This window comes from Pteropus alecto, unplaced genomic scaffold (assembly GCF_000325575.1).
Source record: "Pteropus alecto unplaced genomic scaffold, ASM32557v1 scaffold81, whole genome shotgun sequence".
Classification (NCBI taxonomy): Eukaryota; Metazoa; Chordata; class Mammalia; order Chiroptera; family Pteropodidae; genus Pteropus; species Pteropus alecto.
Genome location: NW_006433378.1, coordinates 18982964 through 18997389, shown reverse-complemented (window position 1 = coordinate 18997389; position 14426 = coordinate 18982964). Strand labels below are relative to the sequence as shown.

Genomic DNA, 14426 nt, shown 5'->3' with positions numbered 1-14426 from the left:
GAAGCGCTGATTTGTGTAGTTAGCAAATTGAAATAAGTGTTATGTTGAACTGTTATGAGGGCAGGCAATTGATTCAACTCAACTTTTCATTATTTTCAGTATTTGGGTCACTGTGTAATAAAAACTAAAATTTTCAAAAAATTTTAATTATCGGTGTTCACTGAATTATGAAAAATATAAAATACATGGAAACAGAAACATATTATTGGTTTTGCAAATAATCACAATGATCTGAATATGTAAGAATGCTGCAAAATCACTTCTTAAATTCCAAAAAAAAACTTAAGGTTTAAAAAAACAACAGAGAGATAGCTACATTTTGAAAAAAAATCAAGGATATTGGCAATGCCAATATCTACTGATCCCTAACTTGCAATGAATTGAAAAAATAAAACTGTAGTCTAATAAGAAGTAGAATCCCTGTTGCTTAGTTAAATCAATGAAAAGAAAAAGTCTTTTAGTTAAGTATTGTCTTTAATGAAAAAAAATGCCTATATCCTACACATTTATTATTGCTTTTCAAAAACTTAGACTAAATCTTAACACAGAATCTTTGAGTTGGAAAGGCCATTCGAGCCATCTCCACACTATGTATCACAAAAATCAAATTCTTCTCTTGAGGCAGAATAAAACAAGTCTGGACCAAAATAATTAGTCTGTCTCTCATTAATCTTTTCTTCTGTATATTCTTAATTCTTCCACTGGATCGCCTAGCACTAAAGACTTTCTTTATTGCACCTTCATTATTTGCGTGCCCTCCATCTTAGCAATTGACCTTTAAAATGTGACGGTCAAATTTTAATACAATACTCCAGCTATGTCTTCATCATTATAGTTGTTATAATTACAAATCATAATTGAGAATCTATTAAGTGCAAGACACTGAGGATTTAAAAAGGCATAAAACATGGTGATTAGAACTCAGACCTTCTGAGCAATATAAGCTGTATAAGACTGTTTGGGGCCACCATGTAGTATTTTGGTTGTATAGCAAGTTCACAGTTAATTGATTTTTTCAAGTTTTATTTTTGTTTTCACAAAAACCACTGTCAAAGGTTACGTATGTTATATCTTATCATTATAAAATTGACTGTTTGAAGCTTAAACTAAGGTATTTCATGTCATTTTATAGTCAGTTGTCCATCCTGGTGAGATCATTTAGAATCTTTCATCTTTTATCCCCAGCTTTAAAAATTGCAAATTTGTAAATTTTATAAACATGGCTTTTATATTTATGTCCAAGTCACTGATAAAAATTTTCATCAAAAAAGTGCAAGAACAAAGAACCGTGGCATGCCTGGAGAAACTTCCTGCAAGTTTGACCTTCCTTGATTTATATCCTTTTGTGTGATTGTCCAACTACTTGAAAAGACATCGCTTTGTAGCATCAGCCATCCCCCATTCCTCTATCTTGTTATAAGATTATTTACATAAGTTTTATACAACAAAATACAATAACAAAGACTACCAAGGGTTTATTTGTGCTATTTATGGCTTCTTCTATGAAAAGAAGAAAAAGATGAATTGTACAGATAGCTAACTGATAAGAAAGCTAAAGGAAGAACCAACCATAAAAATAACAGCAGAAACTGTAAAGAAACCACAGGGCTCAGATAGTGAGGCACACGACCAAATCATGTGCAAATGGTCATGAGAATGCAAAAAATTCTTAGCCCCTTAGAAAATTCCCATGTCCTTCAGAAATATACCTCTTTGCACCCCTAGGAATATTGTGAAATAATTTGGGATTTGCAAAAGGAGCACACTTTAAGAGTATATTCTAGGATGTAGTATATGCAATGATTATAAAGAGAGAGGACACATGCCTGGGTCATAGAAGATGACATCTTTATGTATCCAGAATGTATAAAGCTCTCTCAAAGTCCAACAGCAGAAAATCAAACAACTGAATTTTAAAATGGGAAAAAGACAGAGACTTCATCAAAGAGAATAAGAGCATGTCAAGTAAACACATTAAAAACATGTTTAAAATTATTTGCTCTTAGAGAAATGTAAATTAAAACCAGAACAAGATAATACTACATAGTTATTAGAATGCCTAAAATAAAAAATAATGATAATACTAAGTGCTGGCTAGGAAGCAGAGCACCTGGAACTTTCATACACTTCATATATTAAAATGAAGAAATGGTACAGACACTATAAAACACTTTGGCATGTTATTATAGAATTAAACATAGACTTATTATATGATAACGTGGAAATCCCATTCCTAGGTATTTATCCCAGAGACATGAAAACTTACGTTCATACAAAAAACCTTTACATGAATGTTTATAAATGCTGTAATCACACTTACCCCAAACTGAAAGGCATCCAAATGTTTTTTCAACGGGCAAACGAAACTGTGGTTTATTCATAGAAAGAAATACTACTTAGCAATGAAAAGGAACAAACTAATAATACACGCAGCAACTTGGATGAATCTCAGAGAAAGTATATTAAGTCGAAAGATTAGATACTAAAAAATTCCATTTATCAAAAAGACAAACTATAATCGCAGAGAATAGATCAGAGGTTGTCTGAGATTAGCTGTAGAGGGATGATGTGATTACACAGGGATACCATTAAGAAATTGTAGTGGGGTAAGAGAATTATTCTGTATCTTTGTTCTGGTAATAGTTACATGTATTAAAACTCACAACACTTTAACCAAAAGATAAAAGTCAATTTTACCATATGCTAAATACTAAAATAAAAAGACATACTCAAGGATATTTCATTCCTGTTTCCTCATCTATAAAATAGTTTTTAACTTATTTTATAGGATACAATGAAATAACGGGCAAAACTTTATCAGTATGGTCTTTGCATTTAAGGTGGAGGAATAGAGCTGTTATATAATACTTTTCACCTAATACCTAAGAGAGGAGAGAAGACATCTGAAAAATGCAAAGAGAAGGGCTTGCAGAAATGACCAACTCAGCTGATTATAGATTAACCACACCCTATAGATCTCTAAATAGCCTTCTGGAAACTCTTGCAACACCTACAAGATAAATGATCTATATCTATAAATAGAGAGGACCAGTGATCTTGGAATTTCTTCCCCCTGCAGCCCCTACCTGTAACTCCCCCTCCCCATCCTGAGTCATGAGGTGCACATAAAACCTCAGACAAAGGAATCATGCACCCCTTGCATGGATACTGCAAAGGTATATAAACTGTAAGAAATCTAACCAAGGGGAACTCATACTTTGGTACTGTTAAACCCCACGTGCTCCACCGGCTAATAAATTCTCTTTCCTCTAACAAAGCTGTGTAAGCGTCCAATTTCCTCTGCCGGGTATCACTTCCTGTAACAATCTAACAAGAAATATTAAGTATTTCTGAAATTGCAAAAGATAAAGTTTACCAACAGATTCCAAAGTAACGAACGCAACCCAGTGTTATTAACGTTAATAAATAGAAATAAAAGAGGCAGAAGATGGCATACCACAGTAGGGCATGGCACAGCTTCTAATTTCATCTTACCTTCTAAGAAGCTGCACTGGTCCATTAAAAAAATCCTGAGAATTCTTACTAACATACTCTCACACACTCATCTTAAAAAAATAAATATGATATATATATTCTTATCTTCTCCCTCTTCTGACTGGGAAAGGTAAAAAATAGGCCCTGAAGAAAAGCAGAAGATATGAACAATATGATTGATTCTCTGTCAAGGAAATCAAGTCCCTGAGATGCTCCAACTAGGTGCCTGACATTATAGACTCAAAAGTAAAAGCAGAGGCTAGCCACACACACACACACACACACACACACACACACACACACACACAAACACACACACACACAACCCATGCCCTCAGGCTACAGGATAGGGAACTAAACACAAACCATTTGTGGTAGTGATGGATAGAACAACAAAGAAGTCTGTGTAGGCACAGAATCTAGTCCAGCTTTGAGTACTGGTGAGAGCGACAATTCAGACTCTGCTTAAGTTTCTTTGCCTTCTTTCACTATCAAAATCGACAAACAGTGCAAAAATTCAAGGTTTCAAGTAGGTGAGCATAGATCTCAGTGCCTTCCTTAGCTCCTTAGAAAGAGTCACCTAAAGTCCAATAGTATCGGTATCTTAAAAAAAAAAAAAGCAAAGAAGCTGCTGGATAGAGGAGTAAAGAACCATGGGCAGCAATAAGAGCAAATGAGATTTTTAAAAATAATAAATGACATAGAAACTCGAACAAGTATAAGAAGAAAGAAAATATAATATGTAAACAATAAAGAACCTAACCTAAGAAAAACAAAGCAAAGAAACAGAAGGAAAATTTTCAAAAGAGCTTTGAGTAACAGAACAAGCTAACACCAATCACTTGAATTTGAAAAAGTAAATGCACAGATTGGACTATAAAGAACACTATAATATGAAAAGGGGAAATAGTATTCTCAGAAAATAAAATGAAGGCAAAAATAATGTCATTAAAAATAAGTAAATCAAGAATAAAAAACAAGTAAGACTGAAAGAGCAAGAAACAAAATAGACTAACTTATATTTAGAAAAAGATTATGATTTTCATAGTAATGCAAAGGAACATGGGGTGCTTAAAGAGTCAGAGAGAAACTACTAATATAGAGGACCAAAATAGGCCCCCAACAAATGTATAATTGGTACCTTAGAAGAAAAGTAACAAGTGGAAGAATAAAAGTGTTATAAAGTTATATTACAAGGCAATATCTGTGAAATGAAGAACTACATCTGCACAGTGAATGAACATGAAAATTAGGTATAGAATTCTTTACATTGATATATGACTCTGTTAAGTTAATAAATTTCAGGAATGAAGAAATAATTATTTAGACTTCAGAAGAAGCTAATCACTTCCAAGGGGGTGGAGAACAGACAGATCTCAGACTTCTGCATAACTACATTTCATGCTCAACCATAAATAAGAATTGCCTGCAGTGTGCGTCCAATATGATAGCCACTAGCTACATAAGGTCTTTGAGCACTTGAAAGTTCAAATTTAGATGTACTGTAAGTGGAAAATATATGCTCCATTTTGAATATTTACTATTTAAAAAAGAATTTAAAAGTCCTGTTAATAATGTTTTATATTGACTACATGTTAAAATTATATTTTGACATATTGGGTTAAATAAAATATATCATTAAAATTAATTTCACCAGTTCTACACATTTTTAAATTAAGTTTATTGGGGTAACATTGGTTAATACAATTATATAATTTTCAGGTGTACATTATAATTTGAATCTGTATATTCTATTATGTGTTTATCACTCAAAGTCCAGTTTCCTTCAGCTACCATATATACACATTATTTTTAATGTGGCTACTAGAAAATTTTAATTCACACATCTCGAAATTATATTTTCTATCAGATAACACTGATCGATATAGTTCTTTAAGAAAGAATATAATAGCTGCCCAAGATGTTTTAAAGTAATTTATATTAAGCACACATTTTTTAATATAAAAAAAGGAATTCAGCTCTTATAAACCTTTGTTGAAGAAACTGCTTGATGAAATCTAGAAAAGAATCAAAATAAAGGACTCAGGACTGAAGAAGTCATGATGAAGAGGGCTAGTGGTGAGGACTGCATCCATTTAAATACGATACCAAAAAGTGCAGGAATTATGGTTACAAAACAGATTATAAGTACTATAAATCTTGACGGTATAAAACATAAAGACAAAAATTTTGCCCAAAAAGAGCCAGATAGTAAATATGTCAGGCTTTGTGAGCCATATGGTCCCTGTCAAGACTACTTAATAATTTCACTGCTATAACTCAGAAGCAGAAATAAGCCATACATAAACAAAAGCTGTGTTATACAAAAACTTTATTTACAAAAATGGGGCCATATTTTTCCCATCAAAACTACACCATTTCACTGCTGTAGCTCAAAAGCAAGGATAAGCAATATTTAAACAAATGAGCAGGAGAAATTGGGCAAGTTACAATAAAACTTTATTTACAAAAACAGGCAGCAGGCCAGATACAGTTGTGGTTTCCTAACCCTATAACAGAGGGGAGGGAAAAGAAACGTTATATGATAAAATTCCTATCTTCAGAGTGGGTGTTTAAAAACTACAATCTAAAACTGAAATATATTGTTTTTAAAACACATCAGATCTATTTTTAAATGTGTTTAATATGTTTTTCTTTAAAAAGGACTTTTTACAGAAAATAATGTCTTTGGCAATTAGGAAACCAGTCGAAAATTCAGTTATTTCCTCAGTTTCATCTAAGTTTATTTTGTCTATCACTTCAATGCAAATAACAATGAAAAAAATTTTTACTTTAAAAAATTACTCAAAGATTATTTTCTAAGCCACAAGATTAATGTATTCATTCACTGTTGCTCTTTAATCCTTATTTAACTATATACCAAAAAATGAGCACGATTAATTTTTTTAAAAGGAAAAAAATATCCTTATCCATCAATTTCACTTGGAACTGAAAAATATCAGAGTACAAGATAAGCAATTGTGTTTTAATTGCAATCTGTCGTGTTAGGTTTAACATTCTCCAGACGTGACCCACCAGAACTCTCTCTGCTTTTTCTCTAAGTTCCCTACTGTTTTTCTGTATGTCATTAGTTATACTTACAAGTAAGCCACTTGTTTTTGTTTTATCATCTTAGGCTCTTTAATTAACTCGAGTCAACTATCCTGACACCACGATCCCCTCTCATATCATCTGACCCTAAAACACATCCCTGCAAAGTTGAAGAATGTGTTTTTCTTTCCGAGTTCTTTTGACAGGTATCTGATTCCTCGACTAAAGATTTATAACTAATGGAAGTTCAGGCATGAAGAGCACTGGGTGAGAAAATCTTTTCTTCTGGGCCCCTGTGTCCAGTTGCCCTTTCTGCTCCAGTTTTTCTCCTTCAGTTAGAAAAGAGATTGTCCAATCTCTGTACGGGGAACGCTGTCTACAGAACGCAAGTACAATCAGAAGGGACTTCCCAGGTCTCTGAGAAAAGCAACAATGGAAACTTTATCAGAAAGTGCCAGGAAGTTATAAACAACTCATATATCTTTTATAAGGGAGATTCATTTCTAAAACTATAAATCTTTTGCCTGATACTTGTTCAGACATGAACTCAAATCATCTGAACTCTTTATCACATACGATCTTTCAGTATCATTTCTTTCGTGATACCTGAAAAATCTTACTCCAATTCTATGCATGGCTAGAACACCCTAAGCAAGGTTGCCAATCATTAATTAAATGCCAACCATTTAATTTCTAATACTTTTAATAACTTCTACCATGTATTTGAACATTAGTCTAAATACAATAGTTCAGTCCTGAAAAGAAAAACTTTTTCACTCAAATAATTCACATTATCCTTCACAAGTAATCTCATCTCCATAACCATCCATTTTCTGAAAATCACTGTCAGTGTAATAGAGCCAGTTTATTGCAGCAAAAGAAAAGTGAAGTTCCTTCTACTATACCAATTAAGTCTAGTTTCTTCTGACCTCCTTAAGGCTTTTAGGGTGTGCCATATTGGCGACAATGTAAATTGTTAGATAATTTTATAATAGGTATATTCTACTTGAGGGACATTCAAATATTTTAAAATAATTTTCTCTTGAAGAGAAGAACCTCTTCTGGACTTCAGATAGGATAATTCTCCTGCATTTCTTTAATAGTAAGTTGCATCATCAAACCCTAAGTGCCAAATCCTCAGGTCTCTACAGAAATAGTCGTTTTGTTTGTTCAGCTGCCCATAACCCCACATATCTCAGCCCCAAGCACACTTGGTATCTTTAGTAAGTGCTCAAGTTGCTTATCTTTCTTTAGCATATTTTAAAAATAATCCTAAGTAAGAAACTTCTACTGCTCTAAAAGTTTATCCCTAGTTTGCTTAGAGTCAGTGAGTCTTGTGGTTTGAGATCCGCTCACCCATGCTTTGACTCAGAGGCTATCACTTCTTCACAAAATTCCATTAAAGGCATTTAGCTAAAAGATGAGATCATATTAGCAGTGTAGGAATCACCGGGTATCTGCATCCACAAGGATAAGCATTGTGGTAACGACGCGTAGGCAGTATAAAAGTCAGAATGACTGGGTCAATGGAAAGCATTGCTTTGCTGCAGAATGTCTTAATTCTTAACATCTTAGTCAGTGATAAGAAGAGTGAGTAAGGGCCATGATGAATTTGTATCAGTATATCCAAAATATTGGTAGGTGCTTTCTGAATTCCAAAACAAAAGGATATATTAAACCCTCAGTTTTTGTTCTAGGAAGACAAGAGAAGGTGGCTATATTTGTTCTTTTTATTATTGTTATTATTTAACTATGAATAAGGAATGAAAACAACAAGGAAACAGCAACATTCGAGATCTAGGTTCAATTGTGGAAGGATTTTTAGGATGTTTAATTAAATATAGACATGATTTACTGCATGAGGTTATACACCTCCCATGTAGCGGGGTTTTAAGAGGATCCTGAGCAGTCATTAGAAAAAAATTCTTTATTTCAGACTTATGAATAATTGCTTAGAAAAATCATAGATCCAGAAGCTTCAATATGTCTCTTTCATTAGTGTTGACAGGCTGTCTAAGAGTTTGGTTACATGCATGGCCTCTGGAACCCGACGTCTTGAGCTCAGATCCTAGCTCTGCCATTTGTGAGCTTGATCAAGTTAGCCTTTTGGTGACTCATTGTCTGTAAAAGTATCTACCTCAAAAGATTGTTTTAAACATTGAATGTGTTAATTCAATGTGCCTGGTACATGGTGAGCATCACCTGTAATTGCTACTATTATTTTCATTGTGCATCTCGCATTTCACTTCTTATCAGAATAAAAGAGTTTGTTTATATTTGATTTTCTTCTCTTTTTTTCTCCGCTATTTGGGTATTTTTACTTTCCCTCTTAAATTTAAAAGTACATGCCTTTATAGATATAACCTACTGTGGAAACCTGACATAAAGGCAAAGACAGATTATTAAATTCTGTTATTCTTTATTTATTCACTCATTTTATGTGTTCTTTCATTTATTCATTATATATACATGCATATAGACATGTATATATATATGGAGGCTGGAGCAGAGGGGTGTTGACAAAGGCATTATAGAAAAGGGACGTTTGAGTTGACTCTTGAAGGCAAAATAAAAGTATTCAATGCAGGAGGAATTCTGTAACTGCAAAGATATATATTACAAAACAATGTATACATATAGATAGTGCAGGACCTTGAGAACACAAAGATAAATAAAATACAATCTTCAGGGAGAGAGAGTCATGTACGTTATCAAGCACATCAATGTCATAGGCCTTACAGTAGAAGAATGAACAGTGTGCAGTGGAGGTATGAGTGAGAGAAAGATGAAGAAAAATTAGGAAAAGCTCCATGAAGGATGGGATGCTTGAGCTAAGTACCGAAAGATTAGCGAGTTTCCCCTGGGGTCTGGGTTGGCTTGAAGACAGAACATTACATGTAGAGGAGGACATGAGACAATCTCAGTGAGTAAAAAGTAAGGCAGAGGCCCTCTAGCAACCTAGTGGACAAAAATGACAGACATGCTACATAAAACAGCACAAGAAAAACTAACCAATCTCGAAGAAAAGAAAGGAAACAAATCGCTAAGTTCAAGAAATAAAGAGGGAAATAAAACGCAGACTGGTAAATCAAGCTGATGTAGCAGCCTCCCTTGAAGTTGTCAGCCCTCCTTAGGAGTGGAAGTCATTTCAAAATCCAGGTAGGAAAAGTAAAAAGACGTAGCTATGTGAGGAAGCGAGCTAGAACTCAGACCTCTGCCCTTCACCCAGCCCTTCTATGAAAGGGGAAATATAAATGCTCTACCCAAAGGCCTAGAGAAGTAACAAAAGAAGCTTACTATCTTCCTGGAACTTGGGGTGGGGAAAAATTTGAAAAGTCCAAACGTAAGGCACACATATATATGAGGGTCCAATTTATATTTTCCCCATGGTATCAAAATCTCAAATTAAGGTATTAACATAAAGCTAGTCTAGGACCCATGAAACTATCAGCAAACTGGCAAAACTGGTATTTCTACTCCCTTGGGCACTACTCCCATGGGGAAAAAAAATCAACCCCAACTGAAGATGATCTCACAATAAAATAAATAAATAAAAATAAAACATTTACATAGAGACACACTAGGAAACAATCCACCATCATGAGAGTCAGTAAATGTGACAAAGGGAGAATTCATATCACAAAACCTAGATATAATAGATCTGAGCAAGACTACAAAATAAGTAAGGTTTAAATAACCAAGGTGATTTAAAAAAAATGAAAAGGATTAGAAACAACAATAAGACAGAATAAAGGTGAAAGAGACAAAGAGCAGAGGTTAATACAGCATGGTCCATTTGGTAATTAGATAAAACTCAGCATCTCTAAAGTGGGTAGATGGGGTGGGGAGTAGAGGAGTGTGAGGTAGTTATGTATATTGGTGGTAGGTTAGAGGAAAGAATGAAAAAGACCATCAAAAGATAAGTCCTGAAAGGTAGACAGAATCTTTTTCTGTAGGGTCTTAGCTGTCATCCTAAAAAAAGTTTAACTTTATCCCTTAGCTTCACCTTCATGATCTAATTACCTCCCAAGTTCTTAGCAAAGGGAAGCCTCTGAAAAGTTTTAACTAAGAAAGTAATGAATAGATTTGTTTCATAATGTTTTGGGGGTGGAGGGGCAGTAATTGTAGAATGATTGAAAGGAAACAAGAATGGAAGTATAGAGACCACTCAGAAGATTTTTTATAGTAGACCAGACGTCTTCAGTTCCAAGCTGCATTTACAGCCTCAAAGAATTTTTGTGTACATTTACCAGAGCTCCAAACTTTGATTGCCCTACAAACACCAGCAGAAACCCAGAAGGTGCAGGACTGCTTCCAGATTTATCATACGTGGAGTGATTATGCTGCCAGATGTTTCAAATGTTGGGGATTCGGAAATAAAATTTAAAAAAAAATGAGCTCTTTGTTTCTCTCCTTCCAAATGCTCATAAACTAGCAGGAGAATGAGACACGTAAATAAATAACATTAAAGGATTTGATATGTGTAAGAGAAGTATGAACAGATGTGAAGAGGCTGGGACAGAAGGATGTTGACAAAGGCATTACATAAAAAGGGACATTTGAGTTAAATCTTGAACAGTAAGAGCATTCAATGCAGAAGGACTTTTGTAACTGCAAAGAGTCATAAGTATAACATTAATAGGATGAAATTTATGGAAAGACTTCCCTTAAATTTTATCTCTTGATGATATTCTGTCATATGAATCATCATGTGAAAAAAGGAAAGAATAAAACTGCATCCTCAGGAGCTTTTAATGTAATGATTATAAGTAGGTGTTTAATTTGAGTCTGGGGTACCCTAGGTTCAAGTGAAGGTAAGACACAGGAGGAAAAGGGAATACACAGAAATCAGATTAATATCTGAGATCACTCTGCCATATGTGCTGCTGCATAAGAAGGCGACTGGAGTTCAGAGAAGGAATAGCTCATTTAAACTTGGGAAATGTGCCAAGGCAGAGCTGGGCTGGAGTGGAAAAGTGGGATTTGGAGACAGGAAAGGAGCTTATAAATGTGAGGACTGGCGAGATCTTGCAGATCTTGGAGTCTGTTCTCCCACCATCCCCACGACTTAGTGCAGGCAGAAAGAGCCATACAAGCGAAGATCCAGCTTGGACCACATGGAACTCTGTGAGGAGACAGGCCTACCAAGATGTCATTAATGTCAAGAAATGAAAGAGGGACAGAAAGACTCAGAGAAATACAGATCTGTGAGTAAGGAGTACTTCTTCTGACAAGCAGAGGCAGCATTACAGTTTTATTAAGTGCATAATTCTTCTCCATTAAAGTGTCCATTCTCTTGATGGCCTGGGAGACCCTAGGGGAACAGATTGTGCTTAAGAATGTACTATTTTCTTAAACAACTGGTATTAATTGTATCTTCTCACTCACAAGGACATTAGAATTTGTGAGACTTAAACTGCTTTCTCTTAGTGAGGAAGCTACATCTTGGTTGTATATTACATATCTTTGTTTTTTGCTTTTTGTTTTTAAGGTGAGGCAACCCTTGGTTGACCTCACAGATTGCAAGGACCTTGTCAGCTTACAATCCCTTATTTATTTATTTTATTTTTTGCACCTACAGCACCTGGTCTTCCTAGGTGGTCTCCTATCCAAGTACTAACTAGGCCCGACTCTGCTTAGCTTCCAAGATCAGATGGGACCAGGCTAGTTCAGGGTAGCATGGCCATAGATGTATATTACATATCTTTGACTGAACGTCAAATCTTTAGGCCACTGGATGAGAAGATGACTATTATATCATAATACATTTTCATTCAAAGATGTAAAAATACTTTGAGTTCTGAGGAAAAACAGTCATGTACGAATAAACTCTAGGTTTGGAATTAAGTAAAATCAGTAAGTCAATCTTAATTTAGTGCAAGAGCTGGATCCCTACGGCCAAAGCTGGGTGTCGCCTGTTTTTGTCAGTCAAGTTGCGTTGGAACACAGCCAGACCAAGTCATTTATGAATTGTCTATAACTACTTTCCCATTACAACAGCAGAGCTGAGTAGTTGTGAAAGTGACTGATGGCCTACAAAGCATAAAATATTTACTATCTGGTCATTGACAAAAAGAGTTTGCCAACCCTTAGCTACTCTTAGTTTCGTTGCCTTCAAATTGTGACTAAGAATACTTCCCAATCCTATCTATTTCCTTCTATCCAACAAACATGTATTGAGCCCAACTTTGTGGTAGGTGCCAAAGTAGACACCGTGGGGGAGGGGTACAATGATAAAAAAGACAAGGCTCCTGCCAAGAACATTCGAAGGGCCGAGAAAGAGGTAGTATGGGTAATTTCGAGGTGCGTTAAATACTGAGAACAAAGTATGCTCTTTCATTACGAAGGCAAAATAGGAGAACTCACTGGAAACTGGAGAAGGCATTCTGCAGACATTAGACCACAGCCAAATGACAAAGAATGAGTAGAAAGTTAGCCAATAAAAAGGCTGAAAGGAAACGGAGGAATCAAGAGCCTATTTTGGCAATCAAAAGCCAAAATTGGACTCTTTCTCATGGCATTTCTTATGTAAAAATCTTTGCTGAGGTAATGGATACAGCAGGCTGGAAGAGGGTGAGGTGTCTTGTACATTATATATTTTGCATAGATTTCCTTCTTAATACTTGTTACTTAAAGACTAATGAAGAGGAAGGGAAGAATGAAAAGCTCGAATATTTATCTTGTGTAAAATGAAGCTTTTGTCTCCACGAAACTCTAATCATATTTTTGAAGACCCTTAGAACTATTGATAAATAATTCTACTTGCAAAAAATGTAAACATCATATTTTTGTAATGTGTGAAAATCTGGACAATATCCATTATGTAACAGGGTATAAAATAAAATTTTTTTCTGTCTCATATTTGACCGAGTTCCCAAAGCCAATTCAATAGGTGAAAAATAATCCCCTGGAAGAAATTAATTGTAAACTTGTCTACATGATGTGAATTAAAAAGAACAAAGAAGGTCCGAAGCTCTGGAAGTAGCTCTTCTGCCAGACACTACAGTGCCTTAAACTCTGGTTATTAGAGGCTCTCCTGTGGGTTAGCACAGTAAATTTCCAAGGCCATTTACTGTCCAGGTGTGCACACTTGATACCTGGGAGGTATCACACATCAGGGTCTTTCCTTTCACAGAGAACATAGCAGGAATTATTTTTTTCTGACTAGCAAATGAAAAGCAAATTTGAACAGCCTAGGACAAAAGACCACAAATCTTGTTAGAGTTTAGGAGTCAGGAAAAATCTGGAGCATGAGACACAGCACCGGAAGATTTAAATGTATTATATGTTATAGAAAAAAGGCCAGAGAACAAATAGGACAAATATGGAACATAAAGGCCAAGGGCTTGTTTTTCCAGATATGTGAATGTGTGTGTCTGTGTGTTTGTGCATTTGTGTCTCTATGTTTGTCATGGGCAGGGGTCACAGAGAGAAGGAAACTGGGAAAGTACCAACAAGAGGAAAGAATGGGTGAGCAGAGTTTATCAAAGAAAATATTTTAAGTTAACAATGAAAAGAAAATATTTTTAGCGTTACATTGTCTGACAATAGCCACTGGCCACATGGAACTATTTAAATTTAAATTAAAAAATTAAATAAACTAGAACTACCACATGACCCAGCAATTTCATTTCTGAATGTTTATCCAAAGAAAATGAAATCACTATCTCAAGAAGATATCTGAATACGACCTAATTTATTCATCATTGACAGATGAATAAATAAAGAATATGTGGTATGCACACACAATGGAATATTATTCGGCCATAAAAGAAGAAAATTCTGAAGTTTGTGACAACATGGGTGAATCTTGAGGGCATTATGCTAAGTGAAATAAGTTAGACAGAGAAAGACAAATATTATTTGACACTTGCATGTGG

The 14426-nt window shown here is 34.9% G+C and overlaps 1 pseudogene; it reads right to left on the bottom strand.

The window, feature by feature from the left end:
• Positions 1–12118: 12118 nt before the first annotated feature.
• LOC112476869 lies at positions 12119–12237 on the bottom strand (annotated as a pseudogene).
• Positions 12238–14426: the final 2189 nt, after the last annotated feature.